General features: G+C 40.7%; 1 long non-coding RNA gene across 7 annotated transcripts in view; it reads left to right on the top strand.

Moving 5' to 3' along the window:
* LOC146761140 (uncharacterized) overlaps nt 1-8,006 on the top strand; it is a 48,186-nt gene extending 40,180 nt beyond the window's left edge. For 6 of the 7 annotated variants that reach the window (XR_014945500.1, XR_014945501.1, XR_014945504.1 and 3 more), the window contains one exon: nt 550-8,006. This is a non-coding gene — a long non-coding RNA (uncharacterized LOC146761140). The remainder of the gene's footprint in view (nt 1-549) is intronic. The other variant, XR_014945503.1, reaches the window with a different exon arrangement.
* The last annotated feature ends 5,474 nt before the right edge of the window (nt 8,007-13,480 follow it).

The raw sequence follows: 13,480 nt of genomic DNA on the forward strand, positions 1-13,480 counted from the left end.
CATGAAGATTTTGGAAGAATTAGCCTCCTTCCACAAGGAAATATGATGTGGTCAGTCTTTTCCTAGGTTAGAAGTTAAGCCAGAAGCACATCATTTGCAGGGTTTACCTCTGTGATGGGTTGCATATGGAAGAGGAAAGAGTTTTTAAAAGAGCTGACTTACACAATATATGCAAGAGAATACCTCACATAGTGAAGGTGTCTTCAAACAGTCTTCTATCTCCTTTACAGTTCTTTATCCTTTTATTAGGGTGTTTATTTTTTTTTCCTGTGTTGTACATGGGCTATCCATGACCTCAGGTTCTGGCTAGGACTACTCAGATGAATATGAGCAAATGCGAGCACCTCTTCTTGGATCTGAGGGTGTGTAAGCCAGCTTTTGGTTGGCTGGGTTAGCATCTCATTAGTGCTGTGCTGTTTGCTGAGATGATCCAGTCTGTCTTGAATAAGTCCCTCAGGGCATGCCATGGCTGCTGGAATGCAGCAGGAATCTACTTGGGGCGGTCAGACTGTGCAAAATCTGAACAACTGCCTTCACTAATCTATGCAGGTACACTTTCTGAGCTCTCCGGTGGACAGGGGAAGGGGATGGATGTCATCTACTTGGACTTCTGCAAAACCTTTGATATGGATTTGAAGGATGGTCTGTACGATGGATTAAGAATTGGCTGGCTGGATGCAGCCAAAGTGTTGTGATTAATGGTTCTGTATCAGGGTGGAGGCCAGTCATGAGTGGTGTCCCTCAGGAGTCAGTCCTGGGACCAGAGCTCTTCAACATCTTCATCAGTGACACAGACAATGGCATCGAGGGCACCCTCAGCAAGTTTGTGGATGATACCAAGCTGAGTGGTGCTGTTGATGCACTGGAAGGAAGGGAAGCCATCCAGAGGGACCTGGACAGGCTGGAGAAGTGGGCCTGTGTAAACCTAATGAGGTTCAATAAGGCCAAGTGCAGGGTGCTGCACTTGGGTCTGGGCAGTCCCAGGTATTTATACAAACTGCGGGGAGATCTTGAGAGCAGCCCTGCAGAGAGGGACCTGGGGGTTCTGGTGGATGAGAAGCTGGATATGAGCCAGTAGTGTGTGCTTGCAGCCTGGAAGGCCAACTGTGTTTTTGTCTGCATTAAAAAAGGGGTGGCAAGCAGGGACAGGGAGGTGATTGTCCCCCTCTACTCAGCACTTGTGAGGCCCCATCTGCAGTACTGCATCAGGGCCTGGGGCCCCCAGTACAGGAAGGACGTGAAGCTCTTCAAGCAGGTCCAGAGGAGGGCCATTAAGATGATCAGAGGGCTGGAGCACCTCTCCTATGAGGAAAGGTTGAGGGGACTGGGATTGTTTAGCTTAGAGAAGGCTCTGGGGAGACCTCATTGCAGTCTTCCAGTACTTGAAGGAAGAGTTTAAACCGGAGGGGGAAAACCTGTTTACAAAGGTGGATAGTGACAGGACAAGGGGGAATGGTTTTATACTGAGATAGGGGAGGTTTGGGTTAGTGATCAGGAGAAAGTTTTTCACACAGAGGGTGGTGGCACACTGGAACGGGTTGCCCAGGGCAGTTGTGGATGCTGCATCCCTGGAGGCATTCAAGGCCAGGCTGGATGTGGCTGTGGGCAGCCTAGTCTAGTGGTTGGTGGCCCTGCATATGGTGGGAGGGCTGAAACTGGATGATCATTACAGTCTTTTTCAACCCAGGCCAATCTGATCTATGATTCTATGATTCTTGTGTGCAGGGACTGGATCCTGTGCTTGAGGTGCGTGCCCATGACTGCAGCCCAGTGAGGAGCTTCCCAGTACTATAGTCTAACCTATGTTGGAGAGACATCTGGAGATGGACTGCTACATCCCTGTTTTATGAAGGCTGGGCCAAACTAGATTAAGTTTCTCAAAACCAGCCCAGCAGAGTACTATATTGTAATCTTCTCAACCAATGAGTGAATGGATGTCATTCTCCACTTCTCCTTCCTATATTAAAATAATGGCAAGTAAGAAACTAGTAAGCAAGCAACAAGCTCTGAAAGCCACAAAAACAAACAAACAAACAAACAAACAAAAAAAAGGAAGTTAAAGCAAAAATATTTAAGTTGATCAGCACTTGTACAACTCATTATTGAACTTGTCTCAACCTTTGTTACCTTTTTCTTATTTATTAGATTAAAAAAAATAAAAATTAAATTAATTAAAAATGTCAGTAATTACTAAAACACAAAAGCAATTTCCTAAGGAAAAATGTCTTCAAATGCAGATGTTGAAATGTACAAATGTAAAGATGTTGAAATATGTATTGTACTTTAAATTTCTCGCTGTCTTTTAGGATCATTGTAATGGAAGATGAGGCAGGACTTTGAGGCAGTCTGAACCATCCTCTGATGGCCTGATTTAAAATGTTTTCAGCAAATGTACTTCTCTCTGTCATGCTTTTGTGAGTTATCTGGATATAATTTCTCTTCTGTTCATGCCACAAAAAACATTACTGAAGTCAACAGCTATACTGGCAGCAAAGCACGAATGAGATTCTCTATTTTCAGTCATCTGAAATAGCCACTGAGCCATCCTTTGGAAAATATCGATGTCAGGGAGGTCTTGTTAAGTGGTGTTGGATTTCCAAGGGGGCAGAGAAACAGACTACTGTATTCTTGAACATTTTACACTGACTTTCTGTGCAGTGACAAGGATAGCTTCCCTGGAGGACAGGCTAACTGTGGGGGCAAGATTAAGTAGCTGAATCTGCCTCTCCTAAGTACCTTGCCGAAGACATTTTTGCCTGTCCTCCCTCTTTCAGTGCCTGCTCATTGGTACTTTGCTAGCAAAAAGGTTTGGTAAATGCCAGGGTCTCCAGCCACTTGAAAATACATATTTAAAGGCAATCTTGAATACGGAAGGAAAGAAGGAAGTGAGTGCGATGCTGTGCTGTTTCAGCTGCTAATTGTGCCCAGATTAGTTAATTAGATAATTAACATAAGAATGCTCTCTTTTCATATTAGAGCATCGTGCATTTACAATAGAGCTGTTCATAAGTAAAGTGCTATGCTGTGGGAAACACTAATTAATTTTGCGAATTTGGACCTTTAATTGCTAAAGTGCTGTGCTTTCTCAATGTTTGTTTTAGAGTAATGTTAACTGATTACTGTCTGTTCAGAGAAGTATTTATTCTCCCTGCCAGTTGGACATATTCCTCTTGCTGTTCAACCAGAATCCTAGCTTACTTGCAATATTAACTGCATTGCACTTCAGAGGAGCCTGCAAGTGAAGCTGCCTATAAGCCCAGATGATGCCCATACCCACAAACAGCAGTGCATCCCATCATTTCAAGTTACATCTTGTCCTAGTCAGTTGTCTTTGCCACATGCTTACTGGGTTATTGTGACAAAATTTATCCTGGCTTCAAAGCAAGATCTGAAAAAGCTGCATCTGGCAGATGCAGCTGCCTGCTTCCTTTGCAGCAGTTCCCAGAATACATCAATCCATGCACTATGCACTTTGCAGCCTCCCTAATGATCTCTGGGTCAATTTTCAAGTGCTGGGTCTGGATTCTCAGAAGCACTTATGTGAGTCAGGGGAAACGTCAGCAGTATTTGCACAACCTTAACAGCCTCCTCAGAGGATTCCAGCTCCATCCGTCTCAAGAGGATTAGATCTATGGGCAGCTCTGTGGTTCACGAGCCGTATACATCTCCTTCTGATGTTGTGCCGCTGCTCAAGGAAGAATTCAACAGTTACTTATCCAGAAGAAAAGAAAGCTGTGAAGGGAATCTCTTGCCCAACAAGGCTGCAGTTTTCTTAGGTGCAGGGAGACGTGCTTTTGCTCCCTATTTAGAATAAAAAAAATTTAGGCTGCTTTATGCAACTCATACAAGGCTTTTGAGGTAGGAAATCAAAGCATAGATCTTGAACATCTTCAGTGGATTCTGATATCACTTAGCTATCTCATAGATAACCATCTGAGGCCATTCTTCTCATGTGTGTGAAAGTGGCCCACCATTCACATCCTATTTTATCTGAGCAAAGAAATAAAAAAACATCCAAATTGAGAAGGAAAAAAAAACCAACACCCTGTGATGCTATTTCTGTTAGGAGCACCTAGAAGGTGAGATTTAAGACATATCTTTATTAGTGCACTGAATAATCAACAATGGCATGAAACTAAGGCAAATACCAGACTCTGCCCTTGGGACAGTGCAATATCAGATACATTGGTGACATACAGAATGGAAGATGGGAGTGGGAGAGCAGCTCAGCAGGAAGGGACCTGGGAGCGCTGGTGACAGCAGGGGCTCAGCATGATCCAGCAGTGTGCCCTGGTTGCCAATTGGGCAAACCACATTTTGGACTACAATATAGACAGCATAGCCAGCTGGTCAAGAGGTGATCCTCTCACTATACGTAGCGTTGATGCGGCCTCACCTTGATTACTGTGCCCTGCTATGGACTCCGCAATTTAAAAAGGATGCTGAGGTCCTTGAGAGTATCCATGGGAAGGCACCAGAGCTGGTAAAAGGTCTTTTAGTTATGCCATATGAGGAGAGGCTAAGGACACCTGGCTTGTCTAGCTTGGAGAAAAGAAAGTGCTACAGCTTCCTGATGAAGGGAACTGGAGAAGAACGTGCCAGACTCTTCTCTATGGGCATCAGTGACAGAACATGAGGGAATGGTGTGAAGCTGCACCACAGGAGGTTCTGGACATTAGGAAAAATGTCTATACCATGAAAGTGGTCAGGCAATGGGACAGGCTTCCTAGTGAGGTGGTCAATGCTCCATGCCTGTCAGTGTTTAAGAATCATTTGGATAATATCCTTATTAATATACTTTATCTTTTGATTAGCCTTGAAGTAGTCAAGCAGCTGGACTAGATGATCTTTGTGGGTCCCTTCCTACTGTACCATTCTGTTTTTCTACTGTCTGACAAAGCTGCATTAGAGCTGTAGAGCCCCAGCCAAAGTATTCACCACATTATGCAGGGAGCTCAGCTGACTATCTCAGCACATTTGAATCTAAACTGAAGATGTCTATGATGCTTTCTAAGCATAGCCCATAATTCTTATTTTCAGATCTTCTAGTGAGTGAGAGCCGACTCAACTGAATAAAAGTCTTACCTGGCTGAAGAGTTTCAGATTGATCAGTAAACCTATGTCAGCAAAAATCAAATACTGAAACTAAGTATAAGGACAGACTTTAATAGACATATTCGATATTTTTCATGTCTTCCACTGATTTTTTCAGGGCCTTACTCAGCTTCAACAGGGGAAATAGAATAGAAATGAATAAAAATACAGACTGAATAGATGTATGTGATGTTATATTTAAAGCAGACTCAGTCATCGTCAGAAATGAGCACAAATCTCCTCACTGTGATCTTGTACCACAGCAACATTCTTGGGAGAAAGAGAAGGAAAATATGTCAGTAATTGTGAGACGAAGATGAAGGGTATGGAAAAAGGCCCTTAGTGAGTGAGGGGTAATATGACAGTAGAGATTACATAATACATGTACTTCTTAGTCATGTTTTGCTTTCTGCCTAAACTGTTGCTGTTTTCATTGCAAGCTCTAAGATGCTGCAATCATTCATCAAGGCATCAGTTCAAAGTTGTAAGTTTGAAGACAAAACTTTGCTCAGTAGCAGAAGAAAATGAAGAATTCAAAGATAAGTCTGAAGCAGATTACAAGGACCCTGAAAATCCTGCAGAAAATGATGGCCTGCTGATATGAGGCTTTTAATTTAAGTAAGAAAAGAAATTAAGGTACAGATTTTTCTCTCTGCCTGCTGTGTTAGTTCTATTGATTCTAGGTAGGCTACACATTATGAAGCACCATAACAGGTTTTATATAATTACAGTATTCATATTCATCCCTTGTGTAAGCATAGTTTTTAGGGTTTTTGTTTTGAGTTCTATCCTTTCACTTATTTTCTTTCTCCAGTGGCATAAATTTGCAAACATGAAAAGGCTGTGAAATGTTTCAGGCATATCTCCAGTGCTTATTTTGAGGGTAATTATTTGGTCATTCCAGAGAGATCCTGTAATCCTTTCTATTTCTTCGGTTTCTGAACCAACAGTGTTCACTTTTGATGGAATGAAGGCCAAGACATGCGACACATTTCCATGTTTTATTATATTCTGTATATCTACAACTGATTATGATATTTCTAAATGTTTTTATCTGCCTTGTCTTTCATTCACAGTATTTTCCCTGAAGCAAAGCCCTTCACTCATTCTGACTCAGTGTTTTACTGTGTTGCCCCGTAATGTTTTCCAGTGTTTGTTAGGCATCCTCTGCTCATTTTGGTTCTTTGAAAACATAACCCTGAGGCTTGCACTGGCTGTCCTAGGGTCAGCTTTCAGCGTGGACATCAGAAAGCAGCAATGTGCAGAATACAGCCCTTCACTATTTATTTGTTTTTGTAGCAGTTCCTCCAGTCAGAGGATTAAGGAAATTTCTCTGATAGGGATGTTTAAAAGTTGACTCCAGTACTTTAGCATTAAGCGGTGACACTTGTGAGCACAGTGTTTTCTCCCTTGTGCTCTGTATTTCTTGAATGCACACACACACACATGCACTTTCAGCTAGGTAGTTCAGCTAGTGTATAAGTAATAAGTCCTACCTCTACTGAGGTAGTAAAAAGCTTCAGTGTGAATCTAGTTTAAATTAACAGGAGAACAACTTTGCTGGTATCATTTAACTTTTGGGGAGGGACAGGCAGAAGCACAGTTCTGTCAACAGGAGCTACACAGCTATGAAGAGAGTTTCCTGTCTTGTTACAGTGGAAAACACTTCTTGGTGTCAGTGAAACTTGAGTGGGAGTCCTGCAATTACTGTGGGAGTGTGGAGAAAGATGTAACTGTGGAATTAATAATGTGCTAGGAAGGAAGGAGTGTTCCAGCAAAGAACTGTCAAAAAGTATTGATGACTGAAGGTGAAAATATATGGCAACTCTGAGTTAAAATTTTGGCAGAACATTTCTGTATGAGAGGCAGGCTATTTATTGCAGCTTCCTGAGGAATCAGTGACCTTTGAAGTTGTGCTGAAGTGGCAAGAAGCAGCAGAGTGACATTTGTTGTTTTCTGTAGTACTGATTCAGACACGCAGTGTTGACTTTATCAAGACATTCTCTTCTGGTCTAGGTTACTGAATCACAAAAGTGCCTTGGCAAATACAGATATATATAGAAATGAATGATAAAGAAATACTATGAGAAACACCATTTCATAGCCAAAGATTGAACAAGTGTTAGATTCTACATTTATAAGTCTGAAAATCTTGTTGATTTGAGTGAGTATTGGCTTCAATACTGAAGCAGTGCTGAGATGCCCACTTTGATGTAACTGAAGGAAGATGTCACATTTCTCATGTACTCATTACTGTCTATGGTGATTACTGTCCCCAACAGTTTGCCAATTAAAGTCACTCAAGTTAACTTAATGGATTTCTTCTGAAGTAAATTAAAGAGTCCTGTGAAGGACTGCCCTGCCAGCCCTCTGGTGGACGCTGTGCCCTCCAGTAGAGGAGTGAGTTGGCTGGCACATCTGGACATGTAAGAAGAATTCTATCTGTCTCTTGCACAAATGAAAACATTTGCTGTTTGTCTAGAACAATTCAGCTAGTTAGTTTGCCATGGATATTTGATTATTATTTTTTTTAGATGTTTTATAAATAACATAATGCACTACATTCATTGTGTTTTGGTTTGTGTTTAATGCTGCGACCATTTTTAGCTAAAGCAAGAAATACTTAAAATGGCCAACACTGGTCCTAATACTTGACTTCTGGAATGTGCTGTGATGTTGAAATAAAAACAAGAGAATATTGATTTGAAAATGATTAGCTATAAAAAAATGGCTCGAATAGAGTTGATATAATGTGATAGGAAATTTCTGGAACAGAATAATGTAATTAATCATTTTAAGGTTACTTTTTGAGTTTTACTTTAATATGTATGCTGAAAGAAAACATTTTGATTAAGGAGGAAACGGTTGACCCAAAATGTCTCTTTCTGATTAAAAATTTTGAAATAACAAAATGTCTTTGTGCTCATTTGCTTTTAGACCAATATTAAAAATTGCGGTCTTATGCGAAACAGGAATCCAAGTTACCACGCATCTATAGAAGTGTATGAATAGGCATATGGTATAGGTGACCTCTTGAGGCCCTGTGGTTCCCATTTAATACCCCAATATACATGTATTAGTTTTAGCTTGATGCCTTGTTTGATAAAAATGCTTGTGTGGATGCTACAGTTGTGCAAGCATTTTTATGCTGTGATGACATTAAAGGGGTTTCTTCTAGTCATATATATATCAATTTTATCAATGTCTTCAGTTTTCTCCATCAATAAAATGCACCAATAAATCTTCCTAATGTTCACAAAACATAAGTACCTGCAGAAGAATGAAAAGTTTGATACTGGTTCAATTTATTTGAGCAAAAATTTGATTTAACTCTGTTTTACTTATGTAGACCCATCCTCTTTTAACATGTTAATGACAGCAAAGCTCAAATGCAAGAAAGTTTCTTTTACAGTCTGAATGAAAAGCTCATACTGTTTCAAGACTTCAGAAGGCATAAACTTTTGCTCTGAAAATGTCGAACCCTTATTTATGCTTATAAAAAGGAAAGAACTTCTTATAAAAGGGAAAGAAAAGTCACGTTAAAGATCCTGCTGTGCAAGAGGGCAACACAAATGACTACAATACTGAGAAGACAAATGAGCATACAGAAGGGCACAATACTAATTATGACCTCTCATTATTGGGCACTGTCCTATTCAGAACCATAATTTTGGTAGTAATTGCTACTAATTGTTTTAATTCTTCCCTTCTGAGCTGTCTTAGAGCTCATACCATGAGCTCAGATTTCCTTGGTTGCTTCCAAATAAGATAAATGAAAATTTTACTTTTATACTTGAGTCATTATTTTGCGGAAATGCCTTCTTCATTTCTTTGTGCCTGTACAAAAAGGAAGCAGGAGCAAATGCTAGAGGCTTAACTGCTTTGCTTTGATACTTCCCTCAGCATTATTAAAAATGAAGCCATCAAGTAAACAGCTGCAAAATTTAAACCTCACCAGTACATGGAACTTATAGGAACCACAGGGTCTGCTTTAGCAGCTGCCTGACACTTAAGGCATCAGGTTCATTCCTGGTTTGGGGTAGGGTGAGCAGCAATCACATCTGTGCGCATGCTGTGCCTGGACAAATATACCCCATTACCCAGTGATGTGGGGCAGGTGCTGCACAGTGCTGCTATGGAGTCCTGGCACTCCACGCAAGGTAAAGGGCTTTCTGGAATACATCTATATTGGGGAAGAATACAATTAAAAAGTATACATGTATGTATGTATTTAAATATATATATAAACATTAGTCAAACAGAGATGGTAACTATGTTAATCAGCTGAGATAAACACAAATGGCCAAGAGGGACCTTCTGGCATTTAATTTAATAAATCTGTAGCAGAGGGAAGGGAAGTAGCTGAAAATATAATAAACTTCTGAATCTGATTAGTATTTCTTTCTCGGTCAGGAAACTGTAGGACAACTTTTCCTTTTCCTTTTCCTTTTCCTTTTCCTTTTCCTTTTCCTTTTCCTTTTCCTTTTCCTTTTCCTTTTCCTTTTCCTTTCCCTTTCCCTTTCCCTTTCCCTTTCCTTTTCTCTCTCCCTTTCCCTTTCCCTTCTTTTTTAAATATTTTGTCCCCTCAGTTCACTTGAATGTGTTCACAGAATGGTTTTGGTTGGAAGGGACTTTTCATGTCGTTTCAACCCCCCTGCTATAGGCAGGGACACTTCCCACTAGACCACGTTGCTTGAAGTCCCATCCAGCCTGGCTTTCCAGGGTGGAAGCATCTACAGCCTCACTGGGTAATCTGTTCCAGTGTCTCACCACCCTCACAGTATAGGATTTCTTCCTAATATCTAGTCTAAATCTACCCTCTTACAGTTCCCCTCATTCTGTCACTATATACCCTTATAAAAAGTCCCTCCCTAGCTTTCCTGGGGGGAAAATAGTGGAATTATTTTTCACTAAAAAGTAAATTTAATTAGTTCTCCTATAGAATGAAACCTTTGCAGCTAAAAAAATATTACATGTCCATGTCTTAGAGTTTGCAGCTGCCTGCACTGGTGAGGCAGCAATGGAAATGGAAAAACACAAAACAAGATGGGAGGAGGGTTTTGTTTTGGATCCTTCCTGGTAGGAATAAATCATAAAACAAATGTACAGTTTCCAGATTTGGAAAAATTGCAGGGTATTTTTCTGCAGAGTTGCTTTAGAAGCAACTGTGTATGAGCATGGTATCTCAACAATAGACACTGCCTTTGAATTTTAAAAGGAAACTGTGGAGTATGACTTTGAGAAAGTCACTTAAAGGCGAGAAACAGGGTTTGGCTTGCCAAAGAAAAATAACTCTAATCTAAATGGCATGAAGTCCTTTGAGTTTTTGTTTTATGTTTTGCTCTTTTCATTTTCACTCTTTGAAATAGAAATGAAGAAAATCCCTAAATCTGTTGACTGGCAGAAAAACAGCTCTTGCAGACAAAGGACTTACATTAATACATGTGGGTACTGCTGATATCAGTAGGACTGCTCAGTTCAAATGAGGACAAATTAATATAATCAGTTTTCATCTTTGGTGCAACTGGGAACTCTTGGGCATCTGATTATAGGTTGGCAGCACTTTTATGGAAATTTATCAGCCTGCTTTGAACTTTTCTGAGTTCCACTAGCACAGCGATCATGTTGATAAGAGGCCTCATGGTACTGTGTTTGCACATCAAAAATTATGTGCCTTGTCAGAGCAGTGAGGTTGCAGTTTAAAACCTGTGATGATGCAGCTTTAACCCGAGATCCTTTCCCTGGCTGCTTTAGGCCTTCTGCAAGACACCTTGTATTTCACAGGTATCAGGAAGTCACTATAAAGATCGGAGCTTTAGTGAATGTCCTTCAATGGTTGGTTTCCTATAGGCAGGCCTCATTCAAAAACAAAATCAAAGGGTATACTCTGCCATTTTTATTCATTTTCAAAGATCCTTTGTTCCACAAAAGGTTTCTTTTGCCTCTGAGACATTATACTTCCAAATTTACCCAAAGCTTGATTTTATAATCATGTTGTTGAAACAGAAAACCCCCACAACATAAGGCTTCTTTTCATGTTTAGTAGTCCAATGCTCCCTAAATCAGCTTTGTTTTTATTTATGGAAGCAGACACATAAATTTCTACACCATGAAATGAATCATAATTGATCAATAGTACAGGAACATTATTAGACATATATGTTCTTAGAAAATAGATGTTATCTTATGGATTTGACAACAGGAAATGTACTGCTATTAGAAAGGATCTTTTTAAAGATAAAAACACACAACACTGTTAATCCACCGCAGACACTGGTATGTTATTCCTTCAGTATCCCAGGAGTATCCCACTAATTTACTGTGAGATAGCTGTTCCTATTATCTTGGTTATAAACTGTACCTTTCAATGCCTAATTAACCAAGACTATGAGAATGAACAAACGCATCGCTCTGCTAAGCTCTGCCCAGCCCACATGTCCAGCTCTTCACCTGAGGAAATTTGGAGTTATGACTTACTTTTAGGTGCATCCTCACAAGAAGGAAAATAAACTTCTGACTCAAGGTTAGGTCATCCCATTATCTTCTACACTTGGTTTAGAACTACTTGGTGAGCAAAAGGATTTTTCTTCTTTTTAGTTGGATGTGCTCTTGGGGTGCTTAACGGGGTCACCTGGAGTCTGGGGAAGCCCCAGTGGAGCTGGCACAGTTTTTTAGCAGCTCCAGCTCCCAGTGGTGGCATTGGAGTACTCAGAGTATTGCCAGCTGTGGAGCTGGACTGCCATACCCAATAACGATGTAGTCATAAAACAATATTCAACACGCAGCTGCGAGCAGGAAAAACTGTCTTTGTTGTTGCTGCCCTGTTCAAACATCTTGGCTCAAATGTCTGGGTTCTGTTTTGGCTGAAACATGCTGTGGCTGAGGAAGGCACTCAGCAAATGCTGTATTAAGCTATCTTTAGGCCCCATCAGTTCTGCCTGGCCAGTCTCTCTTCCAGCCCCAGCCAGAGCTTTCCTGCTCGTGTTGGCCACGGAGAATAGCTCTGGGCACAGAAATCTGCTGCGCCGCAGGCGGGCAGCCAGAGAGTGGGGAGAGGGGAATTACATAGAGGGATTATGTTGCTGTGCCTGCACTAGCAAGTGATGAAGCATGATAGGAGCAGGGTGAAACAGTTCTCATGGTCCCCAGTGAGACCTGGAAGAGTGCTTTGGTCTCTGGCAGAATTGGATGGAGGGATGGATGGTGGGGTATGCACTGCTTGGCTCTGCTGCGCATGGAGAGTATCCAGCATCAGGACTGTACAGACAGCACACCATGCAGTAAGTGCTGCACAAGAAACCCTCTCTGGTGTCCCTGGTGTCAGCAGTAGTGTGGGTGGAGGCTCCTGAGGATGCATTCAAGTTTTGGCTTCTTTTCTGCTGTTAATGGCATGGATGGTTGATGACGAAGAGGAAGAGACATTTGTCCTCACTTCTCAGGTGCAGGTCCAAAAGTGTATCTTCATAAATGGAAATAATAAATACACTTAATTAATATTCTTCTGATATGAACAATTGTTCATCCAAAAATACAATTGGAGATTCTGTATCTTAGTTTAATTGAATAAAAATGCAATTGCACTTACGATGAATGTTATGATATATGCATTAGTTTCATGAGGAGACAGCTCTCTGTATGGATTGATTTCTGAGAACTCATGAAATGCTACATGATACAAGGCAAGTCTTGTAAGCCATTTTCTGCTATGTTATACATAGATAAAGCAAATATAAAGCCTGAATCTCTTTAGATTACCCCAGTCAATAGTAGATCTGCTTTTGCAGCCCAGCAGAAGTCTGTACATCAGCCTCCATCACTGCATCAGCTCTGTGCTTTCCCACCAGCACACTGCACACAAAGTTTTTAAGTGCCTTTGCTACAACAGCCATTAACAGCTTTATAGCCTATGTGAAATGACATTCTGGGATGTATTTCTCTACTTTGCTGTACCTGATGACTACTTGGAGACAAAGAGCCATGTCAAAAAGCAAGAAGCAGCTTGAAAAAGTAGTGGGAAAATATTGCTTTGCTCTGAGCTGTGAGTGAGATTAGAGGATCTGAATGCTCCATGCTGAATACAAGATAGAAGTGCTTACAAAGAGGAAAAGCAATCCAGTCCATACACCATTTGTACAAGCCCTTAGAGCAGGCAAGCAGCTGATAGATCTGAGTCTAAAGAAGCAAAATAAACCCACAGAAATTATGGATGGGTTTCCCTTATGTTTCTGCATGTTTCTGGAATACACAGGTTCTCTTATTCATCTGATACATAGAGAGATCGAACCTTACATTTCCTTATGCAGTGAAAGTGCCAAGATTTTGAAATTATAAAAAAACCTATAGAAACAAATATGTATGCCTGTGCATGCTGTTTATAAATACATAT

This window comes from Coturnix japonica, chromosome 4 (genome assembly GCF_054131305.1).
Source record: "Coturnix japonica strain WE chromosome 4, WE-NBRP24, whole genome shotgun sequence".
Lineage (NCBI taxonomy): Eukaryota > Metazoa > Chordata > Aves > Galliformes > Phasianidae > Coturnix > Coturnix japonica.